Source organism: Protopterus annectens, chromosome 17.part0 (assembly GCF_019279795.1).
Source record: "Protopterus annectens isolate FY-2018-M chromosome 17.part0, PAN1.0, whole genome shotgun sequence".
Lineage (NCBI taxonomy): Eukaryota > Metazoa > Chordata > Ceratodontiformes > Protopteridae > Protopterus > Protopterus annectens.
Window position 1 is genome coordinate 311,840,204 of NC_056751.1, and position 19,839 is coordinate 311,860,042.

At 44.7% G+C, this 19,839-nt stretch overlaps 1 protein-coding gene across 2 annotated transcripts in view; it reads left to right on the forward strand.

Annotated features, from left to right (window-relative positions):
• The window catches only part of LOC122791676 (cat eye syndrome critical region protein 2 homolog), an 874,492-nt gene that overhangs the window by 843,649 nt on the left and 11,004 nt on the right, over positions 1–19,839 (forward strand). The gene's annotated exons all lie outside the window — the stretch shown is intronic.

Here is a 19,839-nt window from a genome sequence, read left to right on the forward strand (position 1 = left end):
CCCCTAAGAAGTCTGCATGATACTGAGTATAGTAACAGGGACTTTAGTCGGTCTGTGTAAGGCATTTGCTAGAGTCCCTTGATTTTCTTAGTTAGAAACAGGTAATTTATACGGTACATGCCAAAAGGCATGGTGTTCTATTCACATGTTGCAGTATTCATAACAGGTTGCTTCCTGCAGTGCCGACATCCGGCCAGTATACCAAAGTCTTGCTTCAGGAGGGTACGTGTGACATCCTGCACCAGGGCCATAAACCGACGTAGGGTATAAAAGTGACGTCTGCATGTACCCTCTCCAGAATTTTTTTGCCACAGTGAATGTCGGACTCCCGTTCGCCAGATCGGAAAGCAGATCACTAATTCAGACGACTGCTACAAACAACTGCTACAGATATGTACCCTGTGGGGTTTTCATAGTTTCCTTTTTTTTTTTTTTTTTGTTAATACGTACATGTCCACTAGAAAAGGGAAGTGTGCTTGTGGGAGACAAATTCCTCACAAGGACTCGTACGATAAGTGCGTATTCTGTTTAGGTGATGCCCACGACCATACGTCCTGCCTTATTTGCAAATCTTTCATTCCAAAACCCTTCGCAGCCATCTGGCCGCACTTAAACTTATTTATTTTATTTTTATTTTACATTTGTTGACCGGGCTAGTCTAACTGGATACATGTCCATTTTCAGTAGAAGCCTGGGGAGAAAAGCTCCAAGACACATACAAAATACAATATAGAAAGTTGCAACAGTCCAAGCTTAAAAAAACAGCTATTGTTAATAAAAAATTGTTAATAAAAATGCAAAATACAATACCCATCATGAGCATAACACAAGCAGTAAAAGGTAATGTACAAGAGATGATACTATATACATATATTTGAATTACAATAACATGGTATATTGGTTCTTTAAGGATAAGTCTATAAAGATGAAGAGTATTCATTAGTGTAAAGGAAGAAAGTTAGTCAGGGTTAGTACAGGAGCATAACCAGTGTGTATTGAGAAATAGTTTTAGATTCTGTTTAAAAAGTGTAAGTGAAGACAGAGTTATGAGTTCAGTGGGTAGTAGATTCCATAGCTTTCCAACAGTATTAGAGAACAGGGAGTCTCCTGCTGAGTTGTTGGATCTGCAAGTATTAATCAGCAGTTAAAGGAGCGTAAAATCTTAAGATTGTTGTAAGGGGTAATGAGGCTTGTGAGTATTGGAGTGTTGGTGGGTTGATACAGGATCTTATGGGCTATAGCAAGCTGGTGAAATTGAAGCTGATTTAGAAACTGTAGCCATCCTAGTTGTTTTAGATTAAGACAGTGATGAGTTCTGAAAGGAGAGCCAGTGGCAAATCTAGTAATATTATTATAGGAGATTGCCAGTTTGTTGAGGTTGTTTTTAGAAAGATGATTGTATATAGGTGAAGCATAGAGTAGAGTGGCGATTAAGTGAGTTCCGGCTATAGCGGTCCTAGGTACTGGTGTAAGAAAGGGTTTGATTCTATAGAGGGACCACAGTTTTTTGTTGACTGATTTTATTGCACTGTTTATATGAGTATCGAAGTTGAGGTTGTTATCTATTGTTATTCCTAAGAGTTTAGTGGTTGGGTCGGGAGAAATGAGAGTACCATTATTAGATATGAGTGTGAAATTTATAGGGGTGGACTTTCGGGTTGGCGTGAAAAGTAAAAGTTTAGTTTTTTTGGGGTTTAGGAGGAGGCAGCATTTGAGAACCATTGTTCTACAGTATTGAATGCTTTTTGGGTAGGGGACTGTAGTTCAGTTGGAGAAGTGGCTGAACAAATTATAGTAGAGTCATCTGCGTATTGAATGCAGGTGGCATGTGGAATTGCTGAGTGAAGGTCATTAATCTTCTTCTTCTTTCTTTCGGCTGCTCCCGTTAGGGGTCGCCACAGCAGATCAACTGTTTCCATTTCTTCTTGTCCTCTGCATCTTGCTCTGTCACACCAACCACCTGCATGTCCTCTCTCAACACATCCATAAACCTTATCTTAGGCCTCCCTCTTTTCCTGTTACCTGGCAGCTTCATCCTTAGCATCTTTTTCCCAATATACTCTGTATCCCTCCTCAGCACATGTCCAAACCAACGTAATCTTGCCTCTCTGGCTTTGTCTCCAAACCTTTCAACCTGGGCTGACCCTCTAATATACTTATTCCTAATCCTGTCCATCCTCGTCACACCCAGTGCAAATCTTAACATCTTCAACTCTGCCACATCAAGCTCTGACTCCTGCCTTTTTGTCAATGCCACTGTCTCCAACCCATGTAACATAGCTGGTCTCACTACCCTCTTGTAGACCTTCCCTTTCACTCTTACTGGTACTCGTCTGTCACAAATCACTCCTGACACACTTCTCCGCCCACTCCATCCTGCCTGTACTCTCTTCTTCACCTCTCTTCCACACTCACCATTACTCTGAACTGTTGATCCCAAGTACTTAAACTCATCCACCTTCGCCACCTCTACTCCCTGCATCCTCACCATTCCTCTATCCTCCCTCTCATTCACACACACATATTCTGTCTTAGTCCTGCTGACCTTCATTCATGAGTGAAGGTCATTAATAAAAATAGAAAATAGGAGTTGGCCTAATATGGAGCCCTGAGGAACACCAAGGGAAATGGGAAGGTGATTAGATAGTTTATTGTGCCAGAGTACAGCCTGCTGTCTGTTGTCTAGGTAAGATTTGAACCAATTTATGGCTAGAGGTTCGAGTGAAAGGGATTTCAGTATATTTAAAAGGAGTTGGTGATTAACAATATCAAAAGCTTTAGATAAATCAATGAAGACTGCAGAGGAAAGAATATTTTTGTTACGGTTTTTGTTAATGCAGTCTGTGAAGGATAGCAGGGCAGTGGTGGTACTGTGGAAAGGTCTAAATCCATGTTGACAGTTTGCAAGTAAGTTGTTTTGGAGTAGGTGGTTAAGTAGTTGCTTATGGATGCACTTCTCCATTATTTTTGCAAGAGGAGATAGTAGAACTATAGGATGAAAATTAGAGAAGTCACAGGAGTTCCCACCTTTATGTAGTGGGATGATATGAGAAATTTTCCTGATAGATGGGATAGTTCCTTCACTTATGGTTCTGTTAATCAGAATGGAAATGGGATAGGCAATGGCTTTAGCTCCTTTTTGCAGGTATTCTGTCGGAAGTTGGTCAGCTGAAGGGGTGGTAGGTTTTAATTTTTGGAGAAGGGAGCAAATAAAGAAAGTAGACACTGGTTGTATCTGAAATGATGGGGACGGGCTTGTAGTAGAAGTAGGCAGATTTGAGGTATCAGGAGATAGGTGGCTAGCAAGTGTTTGGATGGCATCTGTGAAGAAATATGGAGGGAGGAGCAGGCCTGTCCAAAGAGCCGCCAAGAAAACCAGGCCTGATTCTCATGCTGAGCCTGAGGCATCCAGGGAGATTCTTAAGACTGTTGAAAGTCCAGGATCTCTTCAGACTTCCGTGTCCTTACTAGGCCCAGGAACCACGATGGAAGCTGGACTATTAGACACCTTAAGTACGTCCGCTGAGGCAAATCAGCCATCAGATCCTGATGGTGGAGGGGAACCATGACTCATTCAGTCGGAGGGTCCTGCTGTAGTTCCTCCTTCCACCCAGATGTCGACACCCTCTCTTTCTCTACAGTCTGCCTCTATGAAGAAAAAATAAAAAGTAAGATGCACAGAAACACAACTTGCCCAAGGTTGGAAAGTTTTCTCTGAAAGCTTGTTTAAGGCATTCCAGGCCCTACAGACACAACAGCAACCAACTGTTTCTTTTACAGGGTCCCTTTTACTTGTATCAGAGGAAGATCTCTTCTCAGATGAGGATTCTGTGAGCTATGAATCTCAAATTGATTCACCCAAAGACTTTATTACCCCAGAGGAAGGGGATCCCATTACCCCAGAGGTCCCTGGGGAAGAATTCACTTTTGATGATACCATCTTCCTCCCGAGGGAACATTTTAAATGGCAGGCCTCAGAGGTCTCAGATAGTAAGAAAAGATATTTTGACCTGCTGTAAGTGGAACAGCCATCACCTTCAGCTTCCTGCCTTCCAGGATGCTTTCCTAGCCACCCCTCAGACACCAGATTCCCAACCACCAGCATCAAAATGTCCTGACCATTTTTATAAGGTCCCTCAGTACACCCAGTTCCTTTTCAGAAACCCAGCAGCAGACCCTGCTGTTATTGCAGTCTCTGCATATAAGACATCTAGGCAATTACCTTCTTCTGCCCTCTATCCTACTGATAAAGACAGTAAATTTTTGTACATACTAGGGAAAAAGGTGCATACCTCCTCTACTCTTGCTTTAAGAGCCTTGAACTACCAAACCCACATGGCTAGGTATGTCCTGGACACTATTGCTAAGGCTTCCACCCTACTCTCGGAGGCCGCTGATTCCAATATAAAACCTCAGTTTAACAACCTACTTTCCACAGCATCACAAGTAACTAGGCACTCCATCAAGTGCAGTTATAATGCTGTGGAAGCATCAATCAAATTTGCTGCGTCTGGTTCAGTACTGAGGCGTTACTCCTGGCTGAGACCCCAGCCACTGCCCTTAGATGTACAAACAAAACTGCTTAATGCCCCCCCTGGACAATAAAGCCCTATTTGGCCAGGCCTCAGCTGAACTTCTAAAAATCCCTTCAAGAGAAGGGAAAAGAACTACAAAACCTAAAACACTTGCTGATATCTCCCATACCCAAGTACCACAGAAGCTACCCTTAGAAACTTCCTTTGTCAGAAGGCAATCCTCCCACACAGCTCAACAGACAAAGGGATGCAGACAACTGAGGAAAACCTCTGCCCCCAGGTTTCCCTCTACCCTTTCCAGTAGCCCCTTTCGAAGCCAGTCTGATCAAACCAGACCACCTCCGCTGTGACTTACTATTACTAAATCTGAACACCCCACTGTCCCCTTCACCTCACCCTCTCCCTACCCTCCTGGTGGAAGATTACAACAGAAAGATGGATACTATCCATCATTCAGAGGGGTTACTTTATGACTTGGTGGTTGTTAACCCCCTTCCAGGGAATTCCTCAACCTCCAGCAAGCCAAGTCCACCTCTTCCCCTCTTTCATTCAACAACTACTAGCCCAGGGCACCATAGAACAAATAACACCCACCCAAAGAAACACAGGATGTTCTTCATCTCACATTGCTGCAGTCCTTACACTTGGGTAGTTCGCTGTCCTCGGTCGGCCCGAATATCAAAGTATAAGGCTGACGTCGGTCAAGGCGCATTTGACTGACATCAGGACGTCAGGGTACAAATGCGCATGACTGACGTCATATCCTCAGTCTTTTTTGCCGCATGGTCCGATGCAGAAGCAGCATTGCAAGTGCCGGTTGGCGTTCTGAGATTTTTCGATTTCGAAGTTTAAGACCGAGTTCAAAGTTGGCTAAGTACCCCGTTGGGGAATATTTTAGTTTTTCTTGCCTCAGTGATTTACCGGATGTCAGAAAAAGTCAATAATTGCATTTCTTGTGGGAAACAGATACCGCATAGAGATTATCATACTTTGTGTATTCCTTGCTTAGGGCCTGAGCACGACGTTGTTGGCTGTCGCTCTTGTGCTAGATTTAATAAACGCACTATAAAGAGAAGGTTGGATTGTGCAAGGTTAGTCTTTGGGAAGCGGTGTAATTATAAAATGCCGCCGGATGCTCCGACGCCCGCTTCTTCGAAGAAGCGCAAGGACAAGGCAGTTAAGCCTAGGCTAGAAGAACCGTCTGTACCGGACGCCGGTTCTTTAGAGGTGTCGGTGGAGCCGGTGGCTCCGCCGGAGGTTTCTTTGTGTTCCCAGGGTGAGACCTTATTATTGCAAGATGTGGCCTCTCAGGAGGCAAGTCAGGCTGAGGGGGCTTCTCAGGTTACTATACTCCCTCCCTTCCTAGGGTGGCTAGGCCCTCTCCTTCTGTTTCAAAGGCTTCTCCCAGGGGCAGGCCAGGTTTGGTTTCAGTTGGTGTTACCCCTAGCTCTTCAGGTACTGTGCCCAAGAAGCATATGCTTAAAATGGCAGAAGATTTGATTACTTTAATTAGGGTTCTATGCCCCTCCTGATAAGAGACCTAGGTTGGAGCCTGAGCTGGGGGTTTTGAGCAGGCTTGGATGTTTCAGAGTCTTCGGCTGAAGACTTGCAGGAGTACTCTCCTTATTCTGATTCTGATGTGGATGATTCTACTCCTTCTGCTTCTCCTCCTGAGGATTTTTCTTTTCAGAAACTCTTCATTCCATGAGGGAGCATTTTAAGTGGGAAGGTCAGGACTTCTCTGATTCCAGGAAAAGGCTTAGGGAATTTTTGTTTTACCCCAGCATAGGCCTTTGGCTATACCTCCTGTTTTGGATGTAGTAGAAGATGTTTTTACAGAGGCTTCTCTTAATCCTGATTCTTTGCCTCCTGCTCCTGTTAAGCCGGATAGGTATTACAGGGTGCCTGAAGCTCATAAGTATCTTTTAAGAGTCCTAGGGCTGACCCAGAAACTGTTAGTCAGGGGCCTAAAGGTGTTAAGGCTTCTGTTGTTAAGAATCCGGTTCCTGCAGACAAAGAGGCTAGGGCCTTGGATAGATGGGGAAAGAAAGTTTATACTTCTTCCACTCTTGCTATGAGGGCTTTGAATTGCCAGTTTCACATGTTGAAATACCAGAACTATCTCCTTTCACAATTAAAGTCTAAGGTTGATGCTCTGGCAGTAGGTATTGATTGTAAAGAGTTGCAAGATTTAGTGCATGTTTCTGAACAGGTGGGTAAGCATTCTTTGCAATGTGGTTTTGATGCTGTACAGGCCTCGTCTAGGGTGGCTGCCACTGGGTCAGTTCTTCGCAGGCACGCCTGGCTAAGGGATCAAAATTTGTCTGAACATGTTAAAACAAGGATTTTAGATGCTCCTTTACAATCTGATGTGTTGTTTGGTCCTCCTGTTGAGGCAGTTTTAAAGAAAATGGAAGACAAGGCTAAGTCTATGCAGACTGTTAAAGAGTTTTTGCAGGTCCAGCCTCCAAAGTTTAGTAGAAATTGGCCTACTAAGGGGTGGACGTATCCTTCTTATGATTCCCAGTCTAGGGGTAGATCTAGACGTGGTAGGGGCAGAGCTCAGGGCTCTTTCAGGCCTAGAACAGGGAGTTCTCCTGCACAGTCTTCGGGTGAGGGCAGGGGTCAGTCCTTTCGTAAACAGACCCAATGACCTACCTTTTCAGCTGCCAGAGCCTTCTCGTCTGGCAGCACCTTTGGGAGGAAGGTTGGCACTTTTCAAAGAAAATTGGAGTTTAATTACCCAAGACAGATGGGTATTGGATATCATACACCACGGTTACAGGTTTTATTTCCATACCTTGCCTCCTTTCAAAGGCATGCTAGACATTCCTCCTCAACAAAGAATAGAGGCTCACAAGCAAGTTTCTCTGTTACTCCAAATAGGGGCCATACAGCCGGTCCCTATGCCAGAAGTGGGCCTAGGATTTTATTCTCGCCTGTTCCTAGTACCAAAGAAGGGGAACACGTGGAGACCAATTTTGGATTTATCTACCCTCAACACTTATCTGGACATTCCCAAGTTCAAAATGTTGACGTTACAGCAGCTTTTACCTCTGCTGGGCAAAGATCATTGGATGGTAACTTTGGATCTCAAGGAGGCTTACCTTCATGTTCCTATCAGACTAAGTTGCAGGAAGTATCTGCGTTTTCCAGCTGGGACTTCTCACTATCAGTTCTCTGCATTGCCCTTTGGCTTATCTACTGCGCCCAGAGTGTTCACGAAAGTTCTGGCTCCAGTGATAGCTTTCTTCAGGCTAAAAGGAATACAGATCTATCCTTATTTGGACGACTGCCTGATTCTGGCTCAAGGAAGGGAAGAGCTTCTTCATCATTTGGAATATGTGATAGCAGTGCTAAGATGCCTGGGGTATTCTGTGAACGAAATAAAGTCCAGTCTAGTACCCTCTCAGGACATGTGCTTTCTGGGTGTGAGACTGAATACAGCATCCCAGATGGCCTTTTAACCCCGGACAAACAAAAGAGTCTATCCCTTTACTTCCATCAGCTATCTCATCAGTCCGGGCTGACTGCAAGGACAGTCCTTCAAGCCTTAGGGTTCATGGCATCTTGTATTCTGGTGCTTCCCAATGCCAAACTGCATATGAGGAAGCTGCAATGGTATCTCAAGAATGTATGGACACAGCACTGCCAGGATCTAGACACTGTCATTCAAATAATACCTTGCATTCAAAAGGAATTTTTGTGGTGGGCTCAGGAATGTCACCTAAACAAGGGACTCTCTGTGACCCGGCCAGAGGCGAGTCAGATTTTAATGACAGATGCCTCAGACAAAGCTTGGGGAGCTCATCTAAATGGAAAGTGGATACAAGACAAGTGGCCTGCCAGAGTACAACATCTACATATCAACCTGAAGGAGATGTTAGCAGTCCAGTTTGCATTAATAGCTTTCAAGGATTTACTTCTTCCAGGGCAGGTGTTGATTCTAACAGACAACACAACTGTCACGTGGTACATCAACAAGCAAGGGGGAACGCATTCTTATCCTCTATGCAGGCAAGCAATGATTTTGTGGGAGACTGCTCTCAGTTTACAGCTCAATCTTCAGGCAAGGTTTCTGCCAGGAGCACAGAACTCCTTAGCAGATGTGTTGAGCAGACGAATTATGGATCCCCACGAGTGGAAATTGGATCCTCATGTATTTCAGAAATTGACAGTGTCATGGGGAACTCCAGACATAGATCTGTTCGCTTCTCCACTAAACCATCAGCTGACAAAGTTTTGCACAAAAAGGTTTCATCCCACAGCTTGGAAAGTGGATGCTCTTTCTTTCAATTGGAGCAATCTTCATGTGTATGCCTTTCCTCCTCTGCCTCTCCTCCCAAAGGTACTTCTAAAGGTCAGACAGGACAAGCCAAGGATGATTTTAATAGCTCCAGATTGGCCTCGACAGCACTGGTACCCATTACTGAGAAGTCTGGTACGGAAGCCTCCATGGCCTTTGCCTTCGATTCCACACCCGTTGTCACAGGAGGACAGCCATTTGCTGAATGTCAAACTTCACTCTCTTCACCTAACAGCCTGGCATATTCTGTTTTGAACCATAAGCGGTCTCAACTTCCACAACAAGTTTTGAATGTGATTTTGGAAGCTAGAAGGCCTAGTACAAGGAAAGTGTACGCAGATAAATGGAAGAGATTTTTATTTTGGAGTGCAGCAAAAGATTTTGATGTTTCTGAGCCTAATTTGAGTGTGGCTCTTCAATATCTTACTGAGTTACTGGACAAAGGTTTGTCTTTCTCTTCTATTAAGGTTCATGCTGCAGCAATTTCGGCTCACTATGATTGTGTCCCACCATTGTTTTCTCATCCTTTGTTCAAGCAATTTCTTAGAGGGGCAAAGCATATAAGACCCCCAAGAAGAGCTCCTACTCCTGCTTGGGATCTCAATTTTGTGTTGGAGAAACTCACTCTACAACCTTTTGAGCCTGCAGCTACTTCTGAGTTGAAATATTTATCATGGAAGACTGCTTTTTTGTTGGCAATTACCTCTGCAAGAAGGGTTTCTGAATTGCAGGCCCTTATGGCAGTTGAGCCTTTCTTGATTTTTCATAAGGATAGGGTATCATTACGTACTAATCCTTCCTTTATGCCTAAGGTGGTTTCTAGTGTGGCTTTAAACCAAACTATTCATTTGCCTACTTTTTATGCAAATCCCCAAAATAAAGGGGAAAAGATTTTGCACACTTTAGATGTACACAGGCAGTTGCGTTATTATTTGGACAGAACTAAAGGGTTCAGGCAGTCTCAGCAGTTGTTTGTTTCTTTTGCTTTGAGTTCTCAGGGCAAGCCTGTGTCTAAACAAACTATTTCTAAGTGGATTGGGTTTTGCATTGCTTTCTGTTATTCCCATCATGGCAAGGAGGTTCCAGCTGGGATTAGGCCTCATTCCACTAGGGCTACTGCCACTTCAACAGCTTTTTTGAGGGGAGTGGCAACCAAGGATATTTTGGAGGCAGCTACTTGGAGTTCAGTGCATACTTTCTCTAGGCATTATCACCTGCCACTTTACTCTAAATCCAGGGCTGGTTTTGCCACTGCTGTTTTGCAGGGCATGTTGGCAGCTCCTGCTTCCTTGTAGTTGGCCATCCTCCCTTACCTCTGCTTTGGGATTCTACCCAAGTGTAAGGACTGCAGCAATGTGAGATGAAGAACATAGTACAGTTTTGTACCTACCATAAATGTAGATGTTCGAAGATCCACATTGCTGCAGTCCAATTTACCCTCCCTCCTTCCCCTCTGCAGTTAGAGGTGGTTGTGTGGGTTGGGTTGTACATATTGTGTATATTGTATATTTTGTACATATTGTTAGTGCAAGGGTGGTTGGTTGGTTGTTTGCTGTCTTTTGGTTTTGACCTTTATTTTTAGGGTCTTCTGACATCTGGGGCAAGAAAAGACTGAGGATATGACGTCGGTCATGCGCATTTGTACCCTGACGTCCTGATGTCAGTCAAATGCGCCTTGACCGACGTCAGCCTTATACTTTGATATTCGGGCCGACCGAGGACAGCGGACTACCCAAGTGTAAGGACTGCAGCAATGTGGATCTTCGAACATCTACATTTATGGCAGGTACAAAACTGTACTTTTTAACTCAAGAATGTTTTTGGTACCAAGGAAAGATGGTCCACGGAGACCAATTCTGGATCTTTCTTTCCTAAATCTGTTTCTCAAGGTACCCAGCTTCAAAATGATTACCTTACTTTTGCTCCTTCCACTCATTCCTACTCAGGCCTATATGGTGGCCCTGGATTTGAAGGATGTCTACCTACACATACCCATTCACCCAGACTACAGGAAATACCTCTGCTTTGTAGCAGGTTCCTGATATTTTCAGTTCTCTGTCTTGCCCTTTGGGCTCTCCACAGCCCCTCAAGTGTTCACAAAGTGTCTGGCACCTTTCATTGCTCACTGCAGAACACAGGATGTACAAATATACCCATACCTAGACAACCTTATTGTACTTCATCAAAACCGCCAAGTCTTCCTAGAGCACCTAAGGCTGGCGATCAACACAGGGTTCACTATCATAGGTTCATAGGTTGATACTAAGCTATCTGCCCTAGGGCATTTATCAGCCTAGCCAGAGTGTGTTTGGCTTTCGCCACCCTTTTAGATTAGTTGACTGTGCCTCTGTATAGTAGGTCACAGAAGGTAGCCCTTTTAAGGTTAGTTTACTGTACCTCTGTCAAGCAGGGACACAGAAGAGATCCCAGGGGTAAACTTACGATCTCCCATCCACTCATCAAGATTTCTCTTGAAGAGGGTCAGTGAGGGGCTCTGCCTAACATGGATTGGGATTTTGTTCCAGAGTGAGGGGAGCCTCTGGGATATGAATCTGTCCCTCCAGCATGTACTATTTATTTCTGTGCTGAGGTTCAAGTCCCTGGAGCATGTAGCTCTAAGGGATTTGGATTTCCTGAGGTGAAGCGTGTCCATTAATTCTGGGTTGGACATGGCTTTATACGTCAGACACAGATCGCCTCTGAGTAGGTGGTACGCAACTGAGTAGAGCTGGAGTTTCTTTAGTTGAGCTGCATAGGGCATCTGTTTGAGCCCCTTGATCCTTTTGGTGAGGTACTTTTGGGGTCTTTCCAGTTGCTGCAGGTGTCTGGTAAGGTACATCCCAAATGAGGCATTGTATTCAATTATGGGCCTGATAAGTGATGAATAGAGGGGCACAATGACCTCTCTTGATCTAGATGTGAATCCTTTCATGATAAGTTGGGCTATATAGAAGGTCTTTCTAACCACTTTGGCAACGTGATTGTCAAAGGAGAGATTGCTATCTACTTGGGTCCCCAAGTCCCTAATTACTTCTTCTGTACTTAATGGATTACCACCTATGTGGTAATTTGTGGGCACTTTGTTTTTCCCAAAGGGGATGACTATGCACTTTTTGGCATTTAGCTTTAGGCCATGGTTCTGGCACCAGTTATCCGTCTCTGTGAGAAATATATACTGAACAAGAGAGGTCCCAGGACTGAGCCTTGTGGGACGCCACTTGTAACTGGTTTAGAGTCTGACATGGCACCTGCTATTCTGACCATGTGGGTTCTATCCCTGAGCCAGTTTGCAACCCATCTTGTGACATAGGGGTTGATATTTAAGCTGGTGAGCTTATTTATGATGCCCGAGTGAGGTATTGTGTCAAAGGCTTTTGCGAGGTCCAGCTAGGCTGTGTGGACTACCTTCCCTTCATCTATGGCTTTGGTAACTGTTTCAAAGAAGTCGACCAGGTTTAAGAGGCAAGATCTGCCCTTAACAAAGCCGAATTGGGTAGGATCCAGTGTCTGGAGGTTCCCAATGTCTTTGTTTATGATTTCCATGATGATATGCTCCATAGCTTTGTAGACCAGGCTAGTCAGGCTTATAGGGCGATAGTTTCCGGGGTCTGTTGTGGCACCACCTTTGTGGAGTGGGACCACTGTTGCTGTACGCCATTCCTTGGGTACATATCCTGTAGTAAGGCTGAGATTGAACAGTGACTTTATATGAGGGTTTAGTTCTTCTTGGCGCTTGTGTAAGACGCAACCCGGGACACCGTCTGGTCCCATTGATGCTGTGTTTTTTGCTTTGGAGAGGGCAGCTCTCACCTGTGCATCTGTGATCTCAGGAAGGCTACACTCTGTTGGGATAGACATTTGCTCTTTTGGGGGGGGGGGTTTGCACTGAACCTTTCTGCCAGGATGTTGGCAATGTCTGTGGATTCAGTGTATTTTTTTATCATTTTGCACTAACTCAGAGCATATCTGGGAGTTGCCTCCCAGGTTTCTGACATAACTAAAGAAGGCCTTGTGATTATCTTTAGTGTCTTGTGCAATTTTTCTTTCAAAGCTGGCCGTAGATGATTTTATGAGGGATCATAGTTTTTTGCTAGTATTGATCAGAGATGCCTTCCCTTTTTGGGATTTTGCTCTGTCATATAGTAGCTTCCTCCTTCTGTTGTATAGCTTATTTATGGCTGGGGTCCACCAGACAGGTCTTCTGCCTTTGGAGGAGTGAGTCTTGGTTTTATTTGGGATAGCATGCTCCATGCATTCCTGTAGGTGTCCATAGAAAGCTTTTGTAAAGGATTCTGCATTTTGGGCCGTATTTTCCACTGGCCCGGGGGCTTTGAAGGATTCCACCTCGGTTTTGAGAAGTGTGAAGTTTGCTTTTGAGAAGTTCTTCACCGTGGTTTCCTTGGCTAGAGGTGGGGACGGAATATGGATGTCCAGTGAGATTAGTTTATGGTCTGATCTTACCAATGAGGGGTATACCTCTGGTGTGGAACATAGAGACCCCATGTTGGTGATGACCAGATCCAATATGTTTTCCCCTCTTGTGGGAGTGGTGACCAGTTGTTCCATAGCATTTGAGTTTATAAATTCTAGGAACCGTTGGGCGAGGTTGTTTGGGCTTGAGTAGTTTTCCCAATCAATGTTTGGGTAGTTGAAGTCACCCAATATAATGGTGTTTGGAGAGACCTTCATATTCTCCAGTGTTCTCAGGAAAGCCGAGTGAGGTTCCTGTGTTTGGGAGGGTGGTCTGTAGCAGGCTATAAACTGAAAGGCAGTTTTGCCCACTGTTAGTTGCACATGGATGGTCTCCGATGCTTCGTGCAGTGCCACTAACCTGGAGGTGTGGGTATCTTTGATAAATATGGATACTCCTCCTCCTTTTGTGGTTCAGTCTGAGTTTTGGGGCCGGAAAGCATGGTATGAAGTATAACCTGTTAGTGCTGGGGTGCTCTCGGGAGCCTTGAACCCAGTTTCTGTTACTGCACAGATATCGATATTCTCCATACTGAGGAGAGTCTCGAGTGCGTGCATCTTGAGGTTTAGACTTCTGGCGTTGAGCAGCATTACCCTTAGTTTTTTTCTTTGTGTTGTCTATGGAGGTGGGTTTGTCTTTTGAGCCTTGCCTAAAAAAGGCACTATGGGGGAGGCAAGAGCCTTTGCCAGTATTCGAAAACCCAGGGGTGACAGGTGCAAGCTGTCCCTAGCGAAGCAACGTGGCTTGTCGAGCATGTCATCCCAGGCTGACAGACACTGGATTCCCTTTGAATGACACCAATACTTTAGCCAATTGTTAAAATTGATCATTTTGTCTTTATACTGTGGCATCATTCTTGGTGAGGGTAAGCTGCTACTCAAGGTCAGGATCATACCGGCCTGGGCTACATGATCAAAGAGCTCCTCTATGTCTTTTTTCATGTAGTCCAGGGAGGTACGTTTCAGGTCATTCACACCAGCATAGGACAATGACGGAGTCATATTTGTACTTGCTTTGGAGTGACCTGGGTGCTTGTGTTATGTGGTGGATCCTGGCACCCGACAGGCAGCTTACAGTGACCTTCTCCTTGTTCAGCCTGGTGAGTGGGACAACAGAGAAAAGTCTCATCTGCAAGCCACACAAGACCTGGTTTTCTTGTGATGCAGAATCAGAGCAGACCTTATGAAAGCCTTTATCCCAAAACAAAGAATCCTGGACCTGCACATTTATCTCAACAAACTCATCAACCTTACTTCATTACCAGCACAGGAATTTCTAAGGATTCTCGGACGTATGGCATCCCTAATACCCATGTTGCCCCTAGCAAGACTCCACATGAGAAAGATCCAGTGGATCTTGAAGAACTTATGGAGCCAACACTCCCATCCCCTGGACACTCCTCTCCCACTACTCCAGTGTCTGAAGACAGAACTCCACTGGTGGATCTCTGCCATCCGTCACAACCAGGGTATTCCACTACAGGTACCTGCCCACCTGCTAGAACTCACTACAGACACGTCAGACCCAGGTTGGTGTGCTGTACTACAGCACAACCAGAAACAAATCACTTTACAGGGAAAATAGTCCACACCAGGACTAAAGGACCACATCAATATCAAAGAAATGAGGGCACTCCATTTAGCCCTACAAACTTTCAAAACAGCCCTACTCCCAGGTACTTTCAAGGTGATCACAGACAGTATGACTGTCATATCGTACATAAGCAAGCAGGGGGGACAAGATCCTTCCCCCTTTGCAGCTTAGCCATCCAAATCTGGACTCTAACAGTGAACCTAAACATCCATCTAGTGGCAGTGTACATTCTCTCAACAGAGAATGTCATGGCAGACTCTCTAAGCAGAACTTCGGCTTCCTCTCACGAATGGATGCTTCACCGAGAAGTGTTCCCAGATCTCATTCACAAGTGGGGTATTCCACAACTTGATCTGTTGCCTCCTCGCAGAACAAATATATGCCCAAATTTTGCACAAGGGCCCCACATCCACAGGCCTGGAAAGTGGATGCCTTCTCCTTTCATTGGGGGGGGGGGTGTTTCTTTATGCTTTTCCACCCTTCACTCTAATTCAGAAAGTTGTCCTCAAAATACAGAAGGACAACCCAAAAATCTGTTGGTAACCCCCTACTGGCCAAGACCACACTGGTTTCCCCTTCTCTACCTACTAGACAAGGGCAATCCACCCAGGTTACCCCACCGAATAGACTTGCTCGCACAGAACAGGGGATCTCTACTACACCCTCAAGTGAACAATTTGAAATTGATCTTATGGGTGATAGGGTTCTAATCCCCTTCAGACACCTATACGTACTCAATGTCTTGCAGTAGGCCAGGAAACCTAGCACCAGGAGAAATTACAATTCTAAATGGAAAAGATTCTCCAGGTGGTGTCAGAGGAAAAACCAGGACCCTATCGCTATTCTTGTTCCTTTGGTCCTTTCCTATTTGTGTGAACTCCTTCACGCAGGACTAATTTACTCATCAGTTAAAAGTCCATTTATCTGCAGTCTCTGCCTGTCTGTCCATATTACCACTGCTGGCTTCCGGATTGGAGGTCAAGGGGTTCTTCATATCAGACCCCCCAAAAAGCCTATCCCTCCACCTTGGGACCTGAATTTTGTCCTAGAAAAACTAACGCTGCCATCATTTGAACCAGCACATTCAGTAATCCTAAAACTGTGCACCTTTAAAACGGTACTAGTAGTGACCCTTACCTCTGTCAGGGGGGTACCAGATTCAAGCCCTTATGGCCATCCCTCCTTACCTCATTTTCCACAAGGATAGAGTTGCCCTCAGGACTAATCCCTCTTTCATGCCTAAGGTAGTTAATGAACTTTCATTAAACCAAACCATTAACCTTCCTGTTTTCTACTGTAATCCCCAAAATGCCTCAGAGAGGACCCTACATTCTCTAGATGGGCACAGACAACTGATGTATTATTTAGACAAAACTAAAGCTATAAGGAAATCTGATCAGCTTTTCATCTCCTTCCACCCTGGGGATCTAGGGAAGGCAGTCACAAAACAAACCATTTCCTCATGGATTTCTAAATCAATTGGAATATATTGTTCCGCCCATGGTAAAACCTTACAGGGCCAGGTCAAATTATACTCTACAAGGGCAGCTGCTTCCTCAGCTGTGTTTTTCAAGGGGGTTGATTATGCCTTAATCGTAGAAGCTGCCGCCTGGGCTTCAGTACACACCTTCACCAAGCACTACAAACTGGACGTGGCCTCCAGGGTTAGAGCTGGGTTCGCCAGGTCTATTCTTCAGGGTCTCATTGACCAAGGACCCCAGTCCTCCTCTCAGGTTCATACCTAAAAGCTTTGCCACTCTCCCTGCTGTTATGAATACTGCAACATGTGAATAGAAGGACATAGAGTAGTTGTGTAAGAACTTACCATAACCTTAGATGTCCTTCTCTTCCATGTTGCAGTATTCAGTCCCTCCCTACCTGCCCCCTCTGGCTCACCTGCCTATTATACCTTACTAGCCTGTGGGCATATTGCCATCCTGTCATCTTCCTAGTAGCCTCTCCATTGAACACACCCTAACAAATACCCTTATTCTAGTCTACATGGGAATCTATAGGGACCCTCCTTAAACCTCCAGGAGTACTAGTATATGCGACAGTCCATTCTGGAGAGGGTGCATGCAGGCGTCACTTTTATACCCTACGTTGGTTTATGGCCCTGGTGCAGGACGTCACACGTACCCTCCAGAAGCAAGACTTTCGTATACTGGCCGTATGTCGGCGCTGCAGGCAGCAACCTCCCTACTGTTATGAATACTGCAACATGGAAGAGAAGGACATTGAAGGTTATGGTAAGTTCTTACATAACTGTTATTTGTATTCAATTATAGGCCTGATTAATGATGAGTATAGAGGGATTATAATCTTCTTTGCTCTAGAGGAGAGGCCTTCACTTATCAACAGTGTTATGTAGAAAGCCTTCCTTATTGCAGCAGACATGTGGTGGTCAAAGTTAAGGTCGCAGTCTACTTGTGATCCCAGATCTCTTACCACTTTGTAGGTACATAAGTTATTGTTGTTAATTTGATAGTGTGAAGGGACATTGTTTTTACCAAAGAGAATGATGATGCATTTCTTTCCTTTCAGTTTGAGACTGTGACTAAGATACAAGTCGCTGGTCTCCGTAAGACCCTCCTGAAGTATACTGACATCATTTGGGGATTCAGCAATTGTACCCAGTCTGCAGTTGTATGCAAACTTGATCAGCCACTGCCCCCTTAGTTTTGGCCTGAACTTCTGAGAAGTATATACCAAACAGTAGGAGGCCCAGCACTGACCCTTGTGACACCCCACTGGTGACAGGTCTGCTGGTTGATGTGAAGTCACCCACTTTGATAGTGTGTGACCAGTTTGTGAGCCAGTTGACAACCCATATTACAACAAACGGATGTATATTCTGTTTGCTAAGTTTATCAGTAATGCCTGAGTGAGGGATTGTGTCAAAGGCCTTTGCCAAGTCGAGGAATGCTGTGTGCACAGATTTGCCCTTGGTCACATTTTCAAAGAAATCCACCAGGTTTAGCAGGCAAGATCGGCCCTTGACGAAGCCGAATTGGGTCGGACCCAGGGTTTGGAGGTTGCCTATGTTTTCATTTATGAGGTTCATGATGATACATTCCATGGATTTACAGATGAGGCTGGTCAGACTTATGGATCTAAAATTCCTTGAGTCTGTTGCTAAGCCACCCTTGTGGAAGGGAGTAACTGATGCTGTTCTCCATTCCTCAAGAACAAAGCCAATGGATAGGCTGTAATTGAACAAGGCACTTAATGGTGATGCTAGTGCATAGTTTAGTTTGTTTAGAAGACAGCCCAGGATGCCGTGTGGTCCCATAGAGGCTGTGTTCTTTGCCTTTGACAAGGCCTTAATGACTTGCTTTTTAGATATGTACGGTTGGGGGGAAGTTGGTGGCAAGGTTTATGATAAGTTTGGAGGAGATAAGAGAGTGACATTATCACCAAATCTGTATGCTAGCAGGTTTGCTATCTCTGCGGGATCAGTGTGTGTGATACCGTTAGTCACTAGTTCGGCACATGCTTGGGTCATACCTCTTAAGCTATGTACGTAGCTGTAAAAGGCCTTATGATTATCCTTAGCAGTGATTGCCAAGTTTTTCTGAAAGTTGCCCTTAGAGTACTTGACATGTTGTCTTATTTGCCTGTTGAGGCTAAGGAGGGGTTTTTCCGTTGTTGTGGCCCTGCCTTAGTTTTCTTAGACAGCAGCTTTTTGCATTTGTTGTAAAGTTTATTGATGCTGGATATCCACCAGGGTGACTTTTTTTTTCTTTCCTTGGGGCTCTGGCTTTGATTCTTTCTGGAACAGCCGAGTCTAAACACTTACACATGTGACTGTACAGGGCTTCAGGGTAAGCTTTGATGTAGTTACCACTTCCAACTGGGAATGGAGCTTGGAATGGATTTATACCTCCCCCTAGGAGGGTATAGTTTGCTTTGATGAAGTTTTTTAGTCTGACTTCACCCTTTGTGAGTTCTGGTGTTAGTGCCAGTTCGAAGGTGACTGATCTGTGGTCAGATTTAATTAATGAGGGTCTGTCATTTGCAGTGATGCATCTGTTTGACATGTTAGTAAGGGCCAGATCTAGTATGTTTGCTCCTCTTGTTGAGGTTTGAACAATTTGTTCCAGGGCATTTGAGTTAACAAAGTCAAGGAACTTTTGCCCTAGCAAGTTAGGGCTAAAGTAGGTTTCCCAGTTGTTGGTGAGATTGTTGAAATCCCCCATGACCAGAGTGTTTGGCAATATTTGGATTGACTCCAGTTTGGTCAAGTAGGCCTTGTGCACATCATGATCCATGGAGGGGGGATCTATAACTAACTATGACTTGAATGGGGGATCTTACCCACAGTAGTCTGAACATGGAGTTGTCCAGTCTAACTAGTCAGGAGGTGAATTTATCTCTAATATAGATAGAAACACTTTGTCCTTTAGTTCTCACACATTTGTTTTGCAGTCTGAAGGTGTGGAAGGCATTGTAGCCGTGCAAGGCCAGGGTACTTTTTGAGGCCTTGAACCAAGTTTCTGTGACTGCATAGACATCTACATTCTCCAGTGACAGAAGTGCTCCAAGGTGTGCAGTTTTTGGTTTAAGCTCCTTAGCAGCATAACCCTTATTTTGTTATGGCTGGCAATTTTCACTTCTGCAATTTTGTTTTTGAGACCTTGCCTAAAAAAGGCAGTATGGGGGAGGCAAGAACCTTTGCCAGCAGCCGAAAGCCTAGTGGTGCCAGGTGCAAACCGTCTGTGGCAAAGCAGTGAGGTTTGTGGACCACGTCATCCAAGGCTGACAGAAACTGGATCCCCTTTGAATGACACCAAAAGTAAGACAGTTATTGAAATTGATAATTTTTTGTTTATAGTGTGGCATCATTCTTGATGAGGGTGATATGCTGCTCAAGGCTAGGGACATACCTGCCAGAGACTCAGAACACCTCCTCAGAGAGCTCAATCATGTCTCTC